The sequence below is a fragment of the Grammomys surdaster genome, unplaced genomic scaffold (genome assembly GCF_004785775.1).
Source record: "Grammomys surdaster isolate TR1022 unplaced genomic scaffold, NIH_TR_1.0 190, whole genome shotgun sequence".
Lineage (NCBI taxonomy): Eukaryota > Metazoa > Chordata > Mammalia > Rodentia > Muridae > Grammomys > Grammomys surdaster.
This window is the reverse complement of record NW_021604635.1, coordinates 7,029,258-7,048,899: the sequence shown is the minus strand read 5'-3', so window position 1 is coordinate 7,048,899 and position 19,642 is coordinate 7,029,258. Positions and strand designations below refer to the sequence as shown.

Here is a 19,642-nt window from a genome sequence, read left to right as displayed (position 1 = left end):
AGCAAGTCTTGAGAACTACAGAGCTGCACCTGCTGAATTAGGAAGTCTGTCTGTCTGTCAGTCTTCAGTAAGTAGCCCTCCCACTGAGTGATGTGAGAAATTCCCCTATCTAATTCATATTGAAGAATCTATTCCAATCATTTCAAAATATCTAATTTGCATAATAAAGGAAACACATCAAGCATGAACCTTGGTCAGTTTTGGAAAACTAACCTCTCCCTTTTAATGACTCGTAAAGTCAAGATGTTGAATGCTTTTACATGTCCCTTATTTTTTTTATAATCAGAAACCCCATCTGCTCCCAGCAAGTGATCTCATTTTTACCACCATTGGTTAGCGTTGTTTATTTTAGAACTTCATACAAATGAAATCAGCCTTTATTTCCTTAAGATAATTTGTTTTGAAATCGACTCATTCAATTTCATCATTAATTTAAAAATTCATTAATCATTAACTCTTATTCATGGTGCATTGAATGAATATGCCACTGTCTTCATCTTTTCACCTGTCATTAGACACTTGTAATGATCACAGTTTTGGATTCTTCTGAATAAAGCATTCTTCTGTACACGATTCTTCGGTAAGCCTGGTAGGTATGTTTCTATTTGTCTAGGGATAAAGCTAGAGCTACTGAATGCTGTTTTAGGGTGTATGCTACAGGGACTACATTCCGATAGGAGCATAAGAACCTCATGTTCAGCCACATCGCCACCCAAATTGGATACCTTAAGTGTTTTGTTATTGAAACTGATATTTTCCTTGCTGTTGAATATGGATTTCGATTTTTAATTTTTCTTTCATGTTTTTGTTGACCATGAGTTTCTCTTCTATAATGTCTCTGATCACTTCTTCTGGCCATTTTTCATTGGGATGAAAACTTAGGGATTATATTGCTGTGATAAACACCACAACCAAAGCAATTTGGAGAGGACAGGGTCAATTTGACTTACATTTGTACACCATAAACCATCATCATTCAAGGAAGTCACGATAGGAGCTCAAACAGGGCAGGAGCTTGGAGGCAGAAGCTGATGCAGAGGCTATGGAGGGATCCTAGTTGCCTGTTTACATTCTTTCTGCTGGCCCTTGGGGCTTCACTCCTGCCCTGCCCAAATACGTGATCATATTTCACTTTTCCCCTGATCTTACTCCTCCCCTCTTCTGCCCAGTTCCATCCCTCCCTCTGCCCTCTGCTTTCTTATCCCTCCTAAGTGGGACTGAAGCATCCTCACTAGGGCACTTTCGCATTTCACCTTCTTGAGTTATGTGTTTTTTGAGTATTGTATCCTGAGTATTCTATATGTTTTTGGCTAATAGCCACTTATTAATGAGTACATATCATGCATGTCCTTTTGAGTCTGAGATACTTCACTCAGGATAATATTTTCTAGTTCCATCCACTTGCCTGCTAAACTCATGAAATCCTCGGTCTTAATAGCTGAATAGTATTCTATTGTGCAAATGAACCACATTTTCTGTATCCATTCTTTCGTTGTGGAACGACTGGATTGTTTCCAGCTTCTGGCTATCACAAATAAGGCCGCTATAAATATAGTGGAACATGTGCACTTGTATTATGGTGGGGTACCTTTTGAGTATATAGCCAGGAGTGGTATAACTGAGTCTTCAGGTAAATCTCCTTCCAATTTTCTAAGAAACCTCCATATTGATTTCCAGAATAGTTGTATCAGTTTGCAATCCCATCAGCAATGGAAGAGTGTTCCTCTTTCTCCACATTCTCGCCAACATGTGCTGCCACCTGTTTTTGATCTTAGCCATTCTGATTGGTGTAAGGTGAAATCTCAGGGGAGTTTTGATTTACATTTCCCTGATCACTAAGGACTTTGAACATGTCTTTAAGTGCTTCTTGGCCATTTGAGATTTCTCTGTTGTGAATTATCTGTTTAGTTCTATATCCTATTTTTCGATTGGGTTGTTTGGTTTTTTTGGAGATTGTCTCCTTGAGTTCCTTATGTATTTTGGATATTAGCCCTCTATCAGATGTGGGTTACTGAAGATTTTTCCCAATTTGTAGGTTGCCAATTTGTTCTATTTACTATGTCCTTTGCCTAAGAAAAGCTTTTCAGTTTCATAAAGTCACATTTATTAATTCTTGATCTTAGTGCCTAAACCATTGTAGTTCTGTTTATGAAATTTGTCCCCAAGCTCATGAATTTGAAGTTCTTTCCCACTTTCTCCTCTACTAAACTGAGTGTATCTGGTTTCACGTTGAGGTCCTTGATCCACTTGGACTTGAGCTTTGTGCAAGGTGACTAATATGGATCTATTTTCATTTTTCTACATACAGACTGCCAGTTAGACTAGCATTATTTGTTGAAAATGCTTTCTTTTTTCCATTGTATATTTTTGGCTTCTTTGTCAAAGATCAGGTATCCATGAATGTATGGTTTTATTTCAGGGTCTTCAATTCTATTCAGTTGATCAACCTGTCTGTCTCTGTTCCAATATCATGCTGCTTTTATCACTATTTCTCTGTAGTATAGTTTGAGATCAGGGATGGCGATTCCCCCAGCAGTTCTTTTGTTGTTAAGAATCATTTTTGCTATTCTAGGCTTTTTGTTTTTCCATATGTAATTGAGAATTGCTCATTCTGTGTCTTTGAATAATTGAGCTAGGATTTTGATGGGGATTCCTTTGAATCTGTAGATTGCTTTTGATAGGATGGCCATTTTTACTATGTTAATCCTACCAATTCATGATCATGGGAGATCGCTCCATTTTCTAAAGTCTTCTTTGATTTCTTTCTTTAGAGACTTGATGTTCTTGTTATACAGATCTTTCACTTGTTTGATTAGAATTATCCCAAGATATTTTTATATCATTTGTGACTTTTGTGAAGGGTGCTATTTCCCTATTTTCTTTCTCAGCCCATTTATTAATTGTTTAAAGAAAGGCTACTGAGCTTGAGTTAATTTTATATCCAGCCACTTTGCTCAGCTTGCTTTCTTATAGATCCCTAGATCGCCAGCCCAGGGATAACACCACCCACAATACCATCACCTCATCAGTCACTAATTTTAAAAATGCCATACAGGCTTGCCTACATCCAGAATTTATAGAGGCATTTACCTAATTGAGGTTCTGTTCTCCCAGATGACTTTAGCTTGTGTCAAGTTGACATAAAACAAGCCAGCACAGATGATATTTTTATTATTCAATCATATTTTTAATTATAATTTTTGATTCTGGATTCATGTTTTTAGGATTATGTGCATCATAAATATTTGCTCCCAGTCTGTAACTTGCTTTTTTTCATTTTCTTGATAATTATGTCTTGAAATAAACAATTATAATTCTAATGAATTCAATTTATAAGTTCTTTTTTTCTTTATGGGACTAATGATGGAATCTAGGGTTTCCTAGGCAAATGTTCTACCCTTGTCCAACACCCCAAACTTCTTTCACATTCTATTTTCAAATAGGGTCTCACTCAGGTGAGAATTAAAATTAATAATCATCTATCCTTAGCCTCCGTAGGTACAGACTGTCATATCTGCTGGGATTTTTGATGTTTGTTTAATTTTTGCATTTGGTTTAGAAATCTTTATCTGTTTCATAATCTTCTGTGATGTGTATTGGATAAGACACACATTTAACTGGTATATTAATGGATATAGCTTACATTCTATTTAGGACTAATTATATTTTATGAAGAGAGTAGAGATCAAGACCAGTATTTTTTGTTTGTGCTTTGTCTCCATTTAGGTATCTAATTCTAGCACATGTGTAAAACTTCAGAAAAGTATTTGGGTTTTTTTATTGTTGTTGTTGTTTGGTTGGTTGATTTTTTGTTTGTTTGTTTGTTTGTTCTTTATCTTTCAAAAATATTTTACATTTTCTTTTAAATTATAAAACATGGCTGGGCAGTGGTAGTGCACACCTTTAATCCCAGCACTTGGGAGGCAGAGGCAGGCGGATTTCTGAGTTCGAGGCCAGCCTGGTCTACAGAGTGAGTTCCAGGACAGCCAGGACTACACAGAGAAACCCTGTCTCGAAAAACAACAACAACAAAAAAAAACAAAAAACAAAACAAAAAAATTAAAACATTTTCCATCATTCTTAGATTTTTGAACAGATGTTTGACTTGATGTTTGTTTTAAAGCTTTAACAAGAGAGTCAACTATTCTTGCAAAATTTAGTATTTACCTAAATATAAGCACTAGTTTGCTCCAGTTTTTCCTAGAATGGAAAGAAGAAAATCTTCATGTTACTAATTTTCAAAGGGGGGTGTTAAGCTTTAAATAAAATGACTTAATAACGAAAGAATTATGAAAACATGCAATGATTTAACAAGGACTATAGAAAGTGCTTTGCACGTTGATGTCTTTTAACTGGTAGTAATATTTCAAACAGCTCTATTTTTAAATTATGTTATACACAGAGAGTAATTTAATTTAGCCATAATCCCTCTGCTCAGAAGTAAGCCCTCATAATGCACTGGAATATGTACTTCCAAATATGATATCAAAATGCCAAAAGGAAAGCATGAGCCACCTGGTAATGTTTCCCTTAAGACACTGTAGAGTTAGAATGGCATCCTACTATGTATAATTTTTGCATTCATGTTTGAGTGTTTCAAATGGAAATATTTGTCTCAATGAATAAAAAATGGCAGCTCCATTTTTTTCATTTATACAATTTATTGTTCTGCCTGAACATCTAATTTTGGTGCTTTTGCCTGTATCAGCATTACTCAACCTCAGAGGATATTTATAGTCTGCAAATTTAAACTATGGAGTTGCCAAACTCTACTTTTCAGAGGACATTTGATTGCTTAAATGAGTTTATGTAAGTTGAAATATGCTAAAAGTACTTCTATATACACTTATCACTGAAAATTATGAGAGAACATGATTTTATCATTAACCATACATCTAACACATATTGATCATCTTCAAGGCTTTATCTACAATACAAATTACTTGATAAACAATAGATCTTTCTGAGTGTCAAAGAGGAGAAAGAAGCTATTGGTTAGTAAAAACAGTTGCCTCTTCTACTACCAAAAGTATTCTTAATACTTTGGGCATGTTTACTCTTTACAGTACCTATGAGTCTGAAGACTTGGGTTGGCACTGCTGTAGTGATTCGTTTCTCAGAGCCTTTACATACCACTTGCTAAGCCTAAACATTTTATTTCTCTCTTTGTTGAAAAGTAACTACAATCCCAAACATTTTCTTATGGAACCACTTCTCCCCAGTCACTGATTGGTACCTGGTACAAGCAGAGCGTTTGTGCATCTGGTGTTGCATGGAATAAATACATTGAACGTCCTCTGAGTCCTGTTACATAAACAATGCATTGAGTAGCATTATGTAAAGAATGTATTGAGTATCCTCAGGAAGCCACCTACTGGGCCTTCAAAACTTGTAAAGGTTTTGTTAGCTATAAGAATTTGAGTTTGCAGTTAGATTTGTCTTCTGTGGAAACTACGGCACTATTTTTTCTTCCAACCATTCCATGGTGAAGTGCTATTTCCCTGCTGCTGCGGTATGGAAAGAAAAAGTTTACACATAGGGCTTTCATCAGCTCAGAGGTTTGATTCTCTACACATTACCCTTCAGACCTTGGCAAAAAGCTTGTTGAAAACTATAAATAAATCTAGAAACTCTTTTCTTTAGATTGCCTTTTATAGTTACAAAATAAATATTGGAAGAATGCCCTGGCAGGCAATATTTAATATAAACTTAATTTTCTGCTCAAAATGTTCAATAATTTTGGTGCAAAGACAAATGTAGTGCTATATTTTTCCAGTCTTTTGTGCTTCACATTAAAAATTTCAATCAGAGAGCACCTAACCCTCAGGAGACTAGAAGCCCCAGTGAGTTTTGGGGCCTGGTTGGGTAAGGCATGGGTAGTAGGGACATCCTTGTGGAGACAGGTGGATAGGGAGGAGGTATGGGATGTGGAACAGTCAGAGAGTGAGGGGGGGGGAATAAAATCTGGAGTATAAATAAGTAAATAATAAAAAATAAAATAAAAAATGATGATGCTTAACACAAAAGGATTTATGACATTTTCAACCCAAGGTTACTATTTAATTCATTACACTGGATTATACTTTAGAAATACATATATGTGTCTGATTGACAAGTCAGTTCTATGGGAAGAAGTTTCACCTATTAACGACTTAAGTCCATGCCCTGGACAATTCTCTTTGTACTGTAAGTATCTTATAAGCTTCAGTTATTTTGAAGAAAATACCTTCTAGAGAATTCATTTCCTCTGGTGCATATGTGGATAATGAGAAAAGATTTCTTAGACCATGACCAAAGAGACTCTTTTTTCAGCCTTCTGGAGACTTCTTGTGAAAAGTCAGCCTCCTTGGCCTCACGTCCTCTAAATGTGTTTTATTAGCGTGAGAGGAGAGGCTCCATTGGTACCATTAGCCACATGGCAAAGGAATTCAACGTTCTCTCCAGGAAAAGTGCTTTGTGAATTCAGGTCTCAACCTTGCTTTCTACTTTGTCTTTGGTAGTTATGCAAACATGTTCTGCAGACTGCTGCCCTCTTGGTTTATTTCTTCTTGACTGAGAATCCTTGGTCCTCCATGACAAGTGGTCCTCAGCTACCAGGGGGTAAGGATGTCTCCAAGGGCATATCAAGGTTTTCCTGGCATGGGGGAGACACTAGGAGGACCACTTCACTACCATGTTTAGAGCTTCTGCCTCTTGGGCTTTCCCTGCTTCTGAAACAAACCTTAGGCACTTCAGTGGCCAAGTCAAAATATTGTGAAAGAGCTGTTTCCTTCTTGTATTTATAATGAAGTGGTCAGTAAACCATAGAGTAGGTATAAAACAAGACTATTTCATACTATGCAAACCAATCAAACAAGGATAAGAAGGTTATTAATAAACTTAGGATCGAAAAAGAACTTGTAAAATTTCAGTTTATTCCTAATACACTCCGTACTTATTGGTGGATAAAATTCAACTGAACATTTTCATAGATGTTTAGTCTTACTTCATGAAATAAAAACTATTCTGTTACTTACTTATTTCCTCCCCATGATCGGTAGCAGGATATATGTTGTCCCAGTTAATCAGCTTCTCTCACACAACTTCTAAGCATCCACTGTGAATCACCTCAGTAAGTCTTTTACTGCATCAGTCGTAATGCAGCAGATTAAGTATAATTACCTTAGAATCTGAATATTGTATGTATCAAAATGGTCCAAACTCATAAATCACTCATAAGTCACACAACACAAAGCTGATGAACATGAATATTGTTGAGGATAAATGCGACCTCACCTCACATTCCTGCTAATTAAAATGATATGTTCATGTTTTCCAGGCTGTGTTACTATCAATATCATGCTGTTCATTAAAAGAAAGCTAATCTCATCTCACTAGTAAATGCCCATTCATTTGCTTCTTACATTTAAGTGCAAATTTTTCACACTTTACCTTTGCAGGGAGATAAATTAAAGTAGAATTTATATATGATGCATTGTATTTAATATGGGCTTTAATATCAAAATTATTTTATGAATGTCCTCTGAGTCCTTATTTTAGACAACCATAAATACATCCAATTTTTATTCTAGTTTCTACATTAAGTTTTAATATAGCAATTAAACTCTTAGACATCTGTTGGTTATATCAAACAGCAGTAGGGGTTTTATTGTAGTTTTTAAGAATCTGAGTGCAATACTCAATAGACTATTATGTGAGAAAAAATAGTGAGGCCAATTGTAATACACATTCTTCAAATGAGACACTCTGCACTATTCACATAAAAGAAAGAATAATAGTTTTGATACGATTTAAGAACTGACCATAGTATGTGGCCACAGGCAACATATAACAAGCAGAAAGATGTCCTAGCAAACTTAGACCTAGACAGAACTATGGGTACAATAGAATGTGTGGACTTAGGAATCAATGTATAGAATTTTCTCTCAGAACCCACAGTCTTACTACTTTCAAATTCCTATATCAACAAGTATGGAAGTCCAGTTGGCATTTCCTGGTAATGTCCCTTGCTTAACAAGTATGGAATATGTTTATTCTGCTCTAATTGTGTACATGTTTCCCACCACCCTACCCCCAGTCTCCAACAGTTACTGCTGCTACCTGGTTCTTTGGTAGTTAGAACTGGTTTTCAGGAGGGCTGAAGAAATTTTGAAATTAAGCAAGGAAGCAATCTTACGGTTCACAGGCCAGGAGTGGGTACTGAGAGTACAGGGCTTCTGTTGGTGACGGTGATTTCTAGCAAACTCAGAAACAGATAAGGGTTATCAGGTCTCTGACTCTTTTGTTTCCTACTGGATTCCCATGTTAAAAATCATTTGTTACATTTTTATTTACACTGGGTGTCTCAATAAAACTTGGCACATTTTTAGCATAGTTACCTCTTTCTCTTCTAGGGTCAAATGAAACTATTTTAATCTATAATCATTTTGATGGTTAATAATTAATAGTGAACATATAGGGGAAAAACCTTCAAAGTATGGCCCATAGATTCCTGATTTCCCCTAGTCACTGTCCAGGGATTCATAAAAGACAAAGGTAATTTTGTTCTTTTCATTACATTGATATTTGCATGAGTGGCACAAAACTCAGTGGTGAGTTTCTCCAAACTGACTGTCATGCATCCATACTAAGAGGAAGGTAAAAAGAGACAACTTTACTTAGGAATGTAATGAAACAGTACACATTACTTACTATATTACCAGTCCTTGTGGGTGCTTTTATTAATATTCTATGTTCTGAAATAGAGTATATATATAAAACTTTGCTCTTCATGCTCTAGCACAAATATTTTCTTGAGAGAAAGGCTCAGGTAGATTTTTTTGAGTTGCTAGCTGAACTAGCCATATTTTTTATTGTACTAGTTATTTTACCATAAAGAAGGATTAGCAATGTAGCATTATTCATACTTAGATATTTAACACATCTTTTCTCAAGAAATGATCAAAGTGGATAATATTTGTTTATAAAGAGAGCATTCCAGATTTCAAGAAAAATTACTAGAACAATCTACATTTATGCCACCATTAGTGTGACAGATTTTCTGACGAAGTAGTTGGTGACATTAATGAATGTGAATTTTGAATAAAGAAATGTGTCAACAGTTGTAAACTCTTCAGAAATGACACCAGTACTTTGTAAGAGTCCAATGTATTACTTTATAATTTTTGCTTGCTAAAAAATCCATTCATTCAATGTGAAAAATAGGTCAACATATTTTAATATGCTGGAGTTGATTGATATAGTTTCAGATTCCACATTACAACTACACTTTAAGACACTATTGCTTGTCAACTTTTGCTGTAGTAGAAAGACTGATGCTCAAAATTGCATGAAAGGTATTAAATCACTCTTTCCTTTTCCACCTGCAGAATTCTGTGAGGTCTATTTTTTATTTCTCTACCAACACAAGTGGCATGTTATAACAGACTGACTACTGAAGTATTTATGACAGACTGCAAATAAGCCATATATGTCTTAAGTAGATTTGTAAGTGCATAAAATACTGGATAGCTTCTTAACCTCCTACACTTTTTTTTGTTTTTAACATGTAATTAGCTTTTGCAATATTATCGGTGATGATAACATATAATAAACAGGTTCATTATTACTTTTTTAAAAGTGTAAGTTATATAGGTTTAGATGTCTATCATCATAGCAGTGATGAATAATATCTATACAATCAAAAAGATTTTTTAAATTATGTTTAATCCTTTTTCACAGTTCACTCATTATCCCTCTTCCAGCCCACCCTCTGACAGTTCCTCATCCCATTCTTTCTCCCCAGTCTCCAAGAGCATGTCCCCACCTATTTCCCCTTGAGAATTAGTGATTACAAACCATTAGGTGCAGGCTGTGGAGAGAGGTACTCAAATCTTAAGTAAATTCTCACTAGCCACTAGAGGGCGCTTTCATTTTATATAAATGCATAGTGGACAGGCAATAAAGTTGACCTGTGAGGATGCTGCATTTCATTACTAGGCCAATACTGTGCCTAAGAATCCATTCACTAAAGAAGACACTGAACAAAACAGCACAAGTTCTTAACATATGATGCCATATGGAAAGAAGCCATCATGTATTTCCCTGATGGCATCTTTACCCATGCCATATCAGAATGATGTTTCTTCCTTGTTACTGATTTTTGTGTAACTGTTGATTGAATGCTTATCAGTCAGAAACACTTCTTACATCTTGTGTTTGGCCCAGGGATTTTTATATCTATTGCATTGGGATGGCTATGCTTGTGGAAATAATCGTCATTCAATAAGTTATTTTGTCTTTTCTGAAGCCAACAGAGAATCACGTGTCTACTGAAGCTGATCATTCCAGTGGGTTTTTAAATTTTCCATAAAAAATACCCTTAAATTCCTTTTATCTCTCTTCCTTCTCTTTGTTTGTTTGTTTGTTTGTTTCTTTCTTTCTTTCTTTCTTTCCTTCTCTCCTTCCTTCCTCCCTTCCTTCCATTTTTCTTTTTAGTTCTGTCTTTCACTTTATTTTTATGCATTGCCATATGTAGGTATCATTGCACTTTGCCTACACTCTTGTCTCCCTTTATCTCTTGGTCCTCTTCCAAACTAGGAATGTTTTAAATACATTCAAACCTAATTCAGTAAGAGTAGTGTCAATGTTGTTTATCTAATGATAGGTTTGCTGTGTGATCTTTTTATTCTTGGTTGAGACGGTGTGACATATTCTTCATATGAATAATGAAGACTGTGATTTGGGCACGCAATGAAGGATTGAGGCTGAGGATGCAGTCCTCATGGCAACGAAGAGCATGAGAAGAAGACTGGAAAGAAGCTTTTGCTCACTAAATCACTGAGCTAAAGCTTACCTTCCCCACCCCCCACCCCCCAGAAAAGAAAGAGTAATTTTTGTTTCCCAACACATATTATACCCCAAATATCTGCTCCCTGGTTTTTTGTAAGGAATATTCATTATTCCTCATCGCTTTCTAGATGGTCTCATATATTTCAGCCTGGCATCTATGTATCTGAATTATTGTCCTAGGTTCTACTTAAGTAGGAAGATGATTGATGGTTTAATTTTGCTTATAGCCACAGTGAAGAAATAAAGCCAGGTAAACTCTATCATTTATAAACTTAAGCATGACCTTCCCTTAGCATTTCTCACATGCTGCCATAGTCCATTGATCACTTAATAATCGTTTTCTGTGGCTCCCAGCAGGCCTAAGTTACTCTTACCTTGAGACGACATTTTGAAGATTATGTTGACTAGAATGAGTGATCGTGATCTTTCTTTCCTCTGACCTCCTTCAGCATACATATATGTATATATATATATATATATATATATATATATATATATATATATTTCCAGACTCATCTCCATTTGATGAATGCACACTTCTAAAGTATAGCCTTCAGGATGACACTTTGGCAGGAATAACTCAACATCATTCTGCTAAGTCAAACACTGGCTAATGTTAGAGAGAAGAGCAGCAACAGACAGTGTAGCTTGCAGCTTGGATTGCAAACTTGATGAGTCACTGATGGTATGGAAAACCCACAAAGATCTAATGAATACACAGTGTCATTTTAACATTGGGAATGATGTTTAATTATCCATGAGACTGCTTTTTCCTTTAAAAAGATCCTTCTAAGTCCTTGACTGCCCTTCCATTCTCCTAAACTTGGCAGACATTACCTAAGTAGTGATGAGCTTGTGGCAGGGCTGTGTCATGGTCCTGGGAGACCATTCTAAATAGAGCCCCAGGATGCAGTGGAGAACTTGGCCATATGCTCAGATCTCCTGGGAGAAAGATGAAGAGAGTGCCCGTGTCCTGAAACTGAGTTCAAGTCAAGGATTCAGCTCCAGTTGAAAGGAAAGGAACCTAAGATTAACTATATTTGGGGAGTCATGTAGTGTAGGGAGAATAGAGAATGGCTTATTTGGAATAAAAATGCCTTAAAAGTACACTAATACCCTGAAAACTGTGTTATTGTGTATTATTGGTGTTACCAAATATCTGCTGTAAAGAACTTAAAGCTATAAAAAGCTTGTGTTTATAGGCAAAGGGTTGTTGCTTAGGGTGTGAGATGAGTAAATGAATTATAGTAGAAAGATTTGTCAGAAGGAAGCTTCTCAAAGCCTCATGGTGGTCAGGAATCAAAGGCAAGAAAAAAAAGATTTAGGGATGTATCCTTCAAAGGCATGGCACCAGTCACCTGTCTCCTCAAACTTGTTCCGACCCCCAGTCACCATTCAGGTAACATAAGTGATTAAATACATAATGTTTTCAAAATTGTTGAAAGCTGTCAACTTCTCAGTAGCACTATCCGGGTGACCTTAAAACAAGAGTATTTTGAAGGACATTACACATTGTACCTATAACAAGTACCAAGACTAAATACGGACTTTATTTACCCCTGGGAATGGGGCCTTTTATATCACTTATTCTTTGTTCATCATTAACTCACATGAGCTGACTGAAAACTTTTGAGCATGAGTTCCCACCTGAGAAAATTAAAGCAAATTAATTTATTAATTTATTTATTAATTCTCCATCCAACACTTTACCTCTCCCCAGTGGTGCTAATGCATATATGTCCAACCTTCAGAAGGAAGCTGGCTTTCCAAGGAAAATATTACCAAATATATTAGGGTCCCTCATCCATATCTCCAAGTTCAGTCAAGTTCATTACAAAAAATAAGCATCATAATTCTCATCTATGAAACTAGAATAAAAATATCCCAGACCTTACAGGGTTAAGATAACTAACTGGAATATTACAGGAAAATTGATGTTGGCACTTCTAATATGTAATAAGTGCCTGTGAGTATTGCAAGATGAAGCTGGTATTGTGAATTTTGTGTTATAAAATTAACTTATGCAGAAAACTTACCAGGTCAGCTTCTAATAAATATTCTTTTCTACTGTTAAATGACTTCCTAAAAAGCAAAATGAAATGTACCTAGAATACGATCCCTACTAGACATCCATATCTGAAATAAAAATTAAATAAATCAAGACTAATCACATATTTCTATTTTATTAAGATATTTTCATCTTAAAAAGATAATTTATACCTTCTGACAGGGGGAAATCACCTTAGTCAGTCTTTGTCTTTTAATGTGTTCGATTTTAGTCATTAAATCAGGATACAAATAGGGCTTGAGAGATGGCTCAGCATCTGAGGACTCTTATTGCTCTTGCAAAGTATCCGGGTACATTTCCCAGTATTCATATCAAGTGGCTTAAACTCCAGTTCCAGGGCACCTTGATGTCTTCTAGATTCCTGGCACCAGTACACATGTGGAACACATAAACTCATCCAGACAGACACATCAGCAAACAAACACACACTAACTAATCAAAAGAGTTTTCAGTTACATTCAATTTCAATTGCTACAAGTACACTAATATTTTATTTCAGAAAAGAAGGATAACAGATTCCACCATCCCATAGAAAATAGACGTTTCAAATAATCACACTCTTTGTAAATGAGTGATAGGACGTCTTAGAAACATTAAGATTCTTAGAAGCAATGCTCCAGTCTTTATTGCCAGAATGTCTGATTATATTCACTCCTCTGACACACTGTGGCAGTTTCAGATCTGCTCCTATTAACCCCTATTAGCGCACAATAGGGACGTAGACTACCCATGGCATGCGCAATAGGGACGTAGACTACGCACATACCCATCGCATGCCTGTTGCCTTCTGTGATACTGCCAGTCCTGGAAGGAAGGCATCAACCACACACATTCCACACACTCACATCTAACGCAGTATGTCATCCACAGAGAGAACTTAGGAGATTCCTCCAGAACTGTACAATTTTGGAGCTATGAGTGTAATTTCAAAAAGTAATTTGCTAAGTCTATATTAAAAGACATGACACAAGTATTCAAGGACGTCTTTCCCCATGAGCTATATTTCTTTTGTGCCTTTGGGTTTTCAAATCCCGTTCCTTATCCCCTCACGTAAGTTGCCAGCACACAAATGCAGAAGGTCACTCCTGACTTGCATGTTCCCATGGCACCTTTCATCTCCTCATAGCATAGATGAGGTGTTAAAAATGCGTAAACAGGGGTCGTGCGAGAAGCAAAGCAGTCTGTGTCCTGTGTTATACTCCTTCTGTTCAGCTCTCACTAATGATGTACAGTGTCACAATTCAAATGGCTGCTGATTGAAATGATGGCTAACCCTACTAGTGGCTAGTATTGTTACCATGGAGAATCCAGGGAGTGTCTTGGGCTGGCCTCTCTGAAGCTGTGAAATACGAGGGTGGATTTCAACAGAGTTCCACTTGCTAATGCTTACCTACTGCGGTGCTTTTAGTCACATTCTTTGTGGATTTTCCCCCAAAAGTCATGCACTCCCATCTTGTTGGAAGATACCTAGTTTCACTTAGTGTTTCTTCCTCTCTCACTGGCTCCTGGGGGCTCTGGAAACTGTCATTTTTCAGCCAGGGTTGAACCTTTTCAGAGCAGAACTTTTGAAATTGTGGTGCCTTTTAAAACAATACATGATTCCATGCATCTGTCCACACATCCCACTTACTTATCCTCTTCCATATCTTTTGTTTTAACTCTTTCCACCTGGTAAAACTTGTGAACTACCAAGCTTACACGGGCCTGCTCTTGACGCTGTCCTGCACGTTGACAGAAGTGATTATATGTGTTTGCATTTACTGTGCTGATGTTTTATTCGATTTTACAAGATTCTAATTATCAGGACCGCATAAGAGGTCAAATGTTGCAGCCGAAAGTATCTTTAAGAATATATTTAAGTATCATCTTGGTGTTTGCTAGAGATCAGATTTGCCCTTGTACTTATCAGAAACATGCATGAATATACATGACCTATAGGCACATCATAAGTGCATGCGGTTATTCATGCACTAGCATTTCTTTTCTTTCAGACAAAAGCACACGCAAAAATTTGCACAAGTTTTAATGAATCTTTTACTTGAAGTCTATTTACCACCGTGAGTCACTGTTTGGTAGAGATTGCCGGTTATCAGATGAACGTATAGTTAACTTGGGTCAGTATTTATTAATAGTTGAGTGGCGTGTAAAGGCTGGGGAGATACTAATATAACAGAGTAGTTTGTCAAGAGTGAGATGAACTGCTATGAATTTTATACTTAAGAATATAGGAAATCTAATTTCTATAAATATATTTTCTGTGCTGACAGAGCTCTACCCTTTACGTTGAGAAACACATGACCATTTAGCCCTCTACTGTTTCTGCCTTTACAATGGCCTTTTGCATGGCTAGCCACTTGGAGCACAGAAGCACCATAAAAAGAACTTCAAAATCTATCAGAAGCATGTGAAAGCGACACATGAAATTATTCAAATAAATGACCTCCTTTCTCATCTATGTCTGTTTTATTTGCCACTTGAAAAAAGTTGTGAAGGAACCAGGTGGATATGATTTGGAAGCCTCTAACAAGTAGAGTATGGTTGCACTTTTTTGCCTTTATACAATGCTAAGTTCTACTTGAGACAGCCTGATGTATGACTGATCTCCTTTTAATATATTAAAATGTTATTTGTCAATATTCTTATAGTAATAGGTTAATATTCTTAGACATGGCGGTATCAGCACAAATGCCACCTAGAAATTGTCTGGTTATGATTTTAAAAATAAAAACTGCAGAAAAGAACTGACTTGGGTCCATTTCTACTTCTCCATCCCTGATCTCAGGTGAGGACAGAGTTAGAAGGCCAACAGCAGACACTCAGGATTTTTCAAACTCTGAAATGGTGAGAAGAAGTACATCTTTATTGTTTGTCAATTCAGCAAAGGATGTGTGTGGTCCTAGGAAGAATATGGCCTTATTCCATAGCACCCATCTCTAAAGCATCAGTCTCTTGTATCTCTGATGATACAGATAGATCAGCTTCCTGTATATGACTTCAACATGCACTTTTCTGTTGAGGAAGTTCTAGCTACCCATACATCACTGCGATTGTGGCAAATTGAAATGTGTGGTACTCTGGTCTTAGACTTATTTCTCTTGTCCTAGTGAAGCACTTTGTCTCTTAGTAAAAAGGAACTGGAGTTTCTGAATGAGTTTTCTGCACCTAACGTTATGCTGACCAGAGAGATGCCTACTCATTTGAGGGCCACTTATTACTAAGTGCACAAAACTATATTCTTTTAGGAAAATATATGCTCTGAATTTTAAGGATTCAATGGAGAGTAGATGGTTATGATTTAAAATAGTTTTGCCACTAGTTTTTTTGCTTGGCTGATATTTTGTTTTTGTTTTGTCAACCTGCATCCTTTATTTTGTTAAATGTATCAGTATTGGAAAAATGGAAGACTAGGAAAAAGTGAGCATTCCTTGAATAAAGAAAGTCTTCATGAGAATAGAGCAGGAAGATGTACAGCAGACATGGTTGTCTTCAGCTTTATGTGCTCCAGCCCCCAGAACCATCAGAAGTAAATAGCTCTGGAGACAAAATACACACACACACACACACAAACACACACACATACACACACACACACACCATTATCACAGTACTAAGGGGACCAAGACACTGTCACATTTCTAATTGAATTAATTAAAAAGCAAGGTTAAGACTCATTTGTGAAACTTAAAAACAACTAAACAATCTCTTTATGCCTTTAGTTGTTAATATATTTCTTAGTCTTCTAGTTAAGATCATTTTAGCTTTGATTTAGTGTATATCAAGGGAAATCAGTGTCTTCTGTGTAGTTGCTTATCTGTGTCTTCTGAGTAGTTGTTTCTTAAAACATGTTTTAGGTTAGTAGGCACATACTCAGTTGTAACTATTCCAAGAGTAACTCCATAAGGGTAGTATAAGATATTCCTCTGTTTTTTTTTTTTTCATATAAGAAAAACAGAAACTTGCAGGATTTAAATCCTGGCTTGTGTCAAAGCATAGTCTCAAACCTAGAACCAAAGCTCTTTTCCGCTAAGCTGATAAAGAGGCCTTTTGTAAAGTCTTCATTGAAGACTCTGATAACAAATGTGGAATAAGAAAAGGCTGAACTCTGAGCTTCTGGGCCTGGCATTATGGATCTCTTTGCCGGTGGCCCCATCCGTTCATCAGACATTCATATCAATCTTCCTATGAGACAACCCACCTTTTTTCATCCTGTCCACAAGAGCATTATAAGAGCTTCCTAATGCCTGGCAGAAATAAGGTTCCCCCTAGATATGGCACAGACATCTTATCTATCAGCTGGGAAAGTGGACTACAAGACTCGAGCTTTGTGCCTGCCTAACATTCAGCCTCATAAATATCTGTCAAATTAATGATTGACTTGACTTTGTTTCCTGCTCTTTCCATTGTATTCACTGCTGACCTGCAGCTGCTTAGATGCTGAGAGCAATTACTCTTTGAAGCCTTAACTATGCTAGCATACTGACAGGTGAAGACAAAACCAGAACTCTGTTCAGAGATTGGCTGGCTCCCTTGTATGAAACATTCGTGACTGTGGCCCTGTTTAATTAGCCTGCTGTTTGCTCCCGAGCAGAGATGTCTGACATCACATGTGCAATTAGCAGTGGTGCTAAGGTGCTGAGTGTCATGGTAGGTGGACTGAACACATGACTCCCAACCTCTCCAGAGGACAGGCTTGTCAGTCTGCTTCTAGGGGGGCCTGAGAGTGAGTGCCCGTTGACAGTTACACAGAGAGAAATGCTCTGATGAGAACCAGGTCCCCAGAGTAGGGCATGACGTTGAGGTCCCCAGGTCTGCAAATGGTTTACATTTGCTCCTTGATAATGTCATCAACAGGACCAGAAGAAAAAAAGTAAAAAAGGGCCGTTTACAACACAGTTCTGGCAATATCCTTTTTCATGAACTTTAATGTCTTGCAATTAAAAAAATTAGTCACAAAGTATGTTACATAAGCTATCTCCTTTTAATATTTTTAAACATCCTTAGTAGATATGACAGAATCAACATAAATATCACCTAGATATTGGCATGTTGTGATTTTAAAAATAAAAATAAATGCATTCCCAACAAGCCTATATATCAAAAGGGAAAACAATTAGCATCTGCTCCGAGAGACCATCTGGTACTTAAATCTCCTCAAACAATGATTCTCAGTAGTGCCAGTCCTCCTAAGACAAAGCTGTCCAGAAGCAGGAGACGGAACTGAGCAACCTTGAGAGAGTGGAGTCCCTCTGGGCTGCACTGCTCAGTCTGATCTCCTCTGTCAGAGTCCAATTTCAGTCTGATCTGCATCAGAGGGGCATAATTTATAAGAGAAATTGCAGGACAGAACTTCAGCTGCTTAAGGCTCTTTCCATGATGGCTCTAAAGCACCTTTGAATTCTTCATTTAGACCTGACCAACCAGCAGTTATTCAGATGCTCAGAAAGAGAGAGGGGGGTGGAGGAAGGGAGGGAGGGAGGAAAGGAGGAAAGGAGGGATGGAAAGAGAGAGGGAAGGAGAAGAGGGAAGAAGGGAGAGACAGAGAAAAGGAAAGCAAAGGAAGAAAAAGGAAAGAACAAAAGAGAAGAAAAGGAAAGGAAGAAGAGGGGAACAAAGCTGTCAAACTGTTTCCTCTGGCCTGCACAAAGAACAATAACAAGTACTTTTGGTAGAGGTTACTCTGTAATAGCTCATTCACAGTGTTTAGTGGCTTTCAAAGGACAGAGTTTGTTTTGTTAATTAGATTCTACAAATGTAGAAAACTGTGTGGTGTTTCCTCTGCAGTGAATCTTTTTGGAAGAGTAGGCTAATGTGGCATTTAAGACAAGATGCCATTTATAACTGAGACAATGGTGACCCTGTACCGTAATGCTACAACCTTTCCAGCTCTCCACAACTCCTATAATGATTACTATAAAGGAAGTTTTAACACCTTTTGTTCCTCGTGCAAGCTACAATGCTTGCTATTATACTACCTACAGGGCAGTTTTGTATTTAAAAATCTGGGATCAAGAGAGTGGCCAGAGCATAAAGCATTTAGCTTTGATATAAAAGCCCATAGGAAAGTAGTTTGCAACCTAGAAACTTCATTTTGGTTAAGCTTTCTGATACAATTGATTATAAAGTATAAAATCTCTACATAGCAAATAGTTGTCTGGGAGGAGCATAGTGAGAGAGAGTTCTAAAACATACTGCTCTTCTCTGCTTTTCTGAGAAAAATACTTAACACGCATTAATCTCATCAGCTAAAAATTACAGCACAGCTTGTGACGTCGTCATCTGAAGAGCTCTATGAAATGGGGTCTCTGCATATGGCCTCGGGCAGGATCAAGGTGCTAAAAATGGGGGACACAGTTGGTGATTAAATCCAAAGTGCTTTCTTACTGGCTAGGGCCATATAAAAATAGCAAGAGAAAAGATATGGGTAGGACGTCTGGAGAGTTTGTCTTTAATTTTAATATGAATATCCAAAGCAATTTTCTCCTCTTGAATTATTGGCGCCACTCTCTGCTTTGGAAGCAGCTATGGCATCATTTTTCCTACCCAAGGAAAATTTATAAATAGCCCTGATCAGTGCCAATGTGAGTTCTCTTTTTAGCTGGTGACTGAATTGTCTTTAGAGTGTATATTTTTAGTGTAAAAACTCAACATGATACTGCGATCCTGACTATGGGATATATTTGAAAATGTGTACATTCCAGATTGAAACCTATAAGAGAATGTTAGTGAGAAAAATCAAGTCCATGA

At 36.9% G+C, this 19,642-nt stretch overlaps 1 protein-coding gene across 3 annotated transcripts in view; it reads left to right on the top strand.

Annotated features, from left to right (window-relative positions):
* The window catches only part of Hs3st5 (heparan sulfate-glucosamine 3-sulfotransferase 5), a 275,974-nt gene that overhangs the window by 28,350 nt on the left and 227,982 nt on the right, over window positions 1-19,642 (top strand). The window contains exon 2 of one of the 3 annotated variants that reach the window (XM_028769014.1): window positions 15,681-15,739. The exons of the other annotated variants lie outside the window; for them this stretch is intronic. The gene's annotated coding sequence lies outside the window, so the exon portion shown is untranslated. The remainder of the gene's footprint in view (window positions 1-15,680; window positions 15,740-19,642) is intronic. 3 annotated transcript variants of the gene reach the window in all.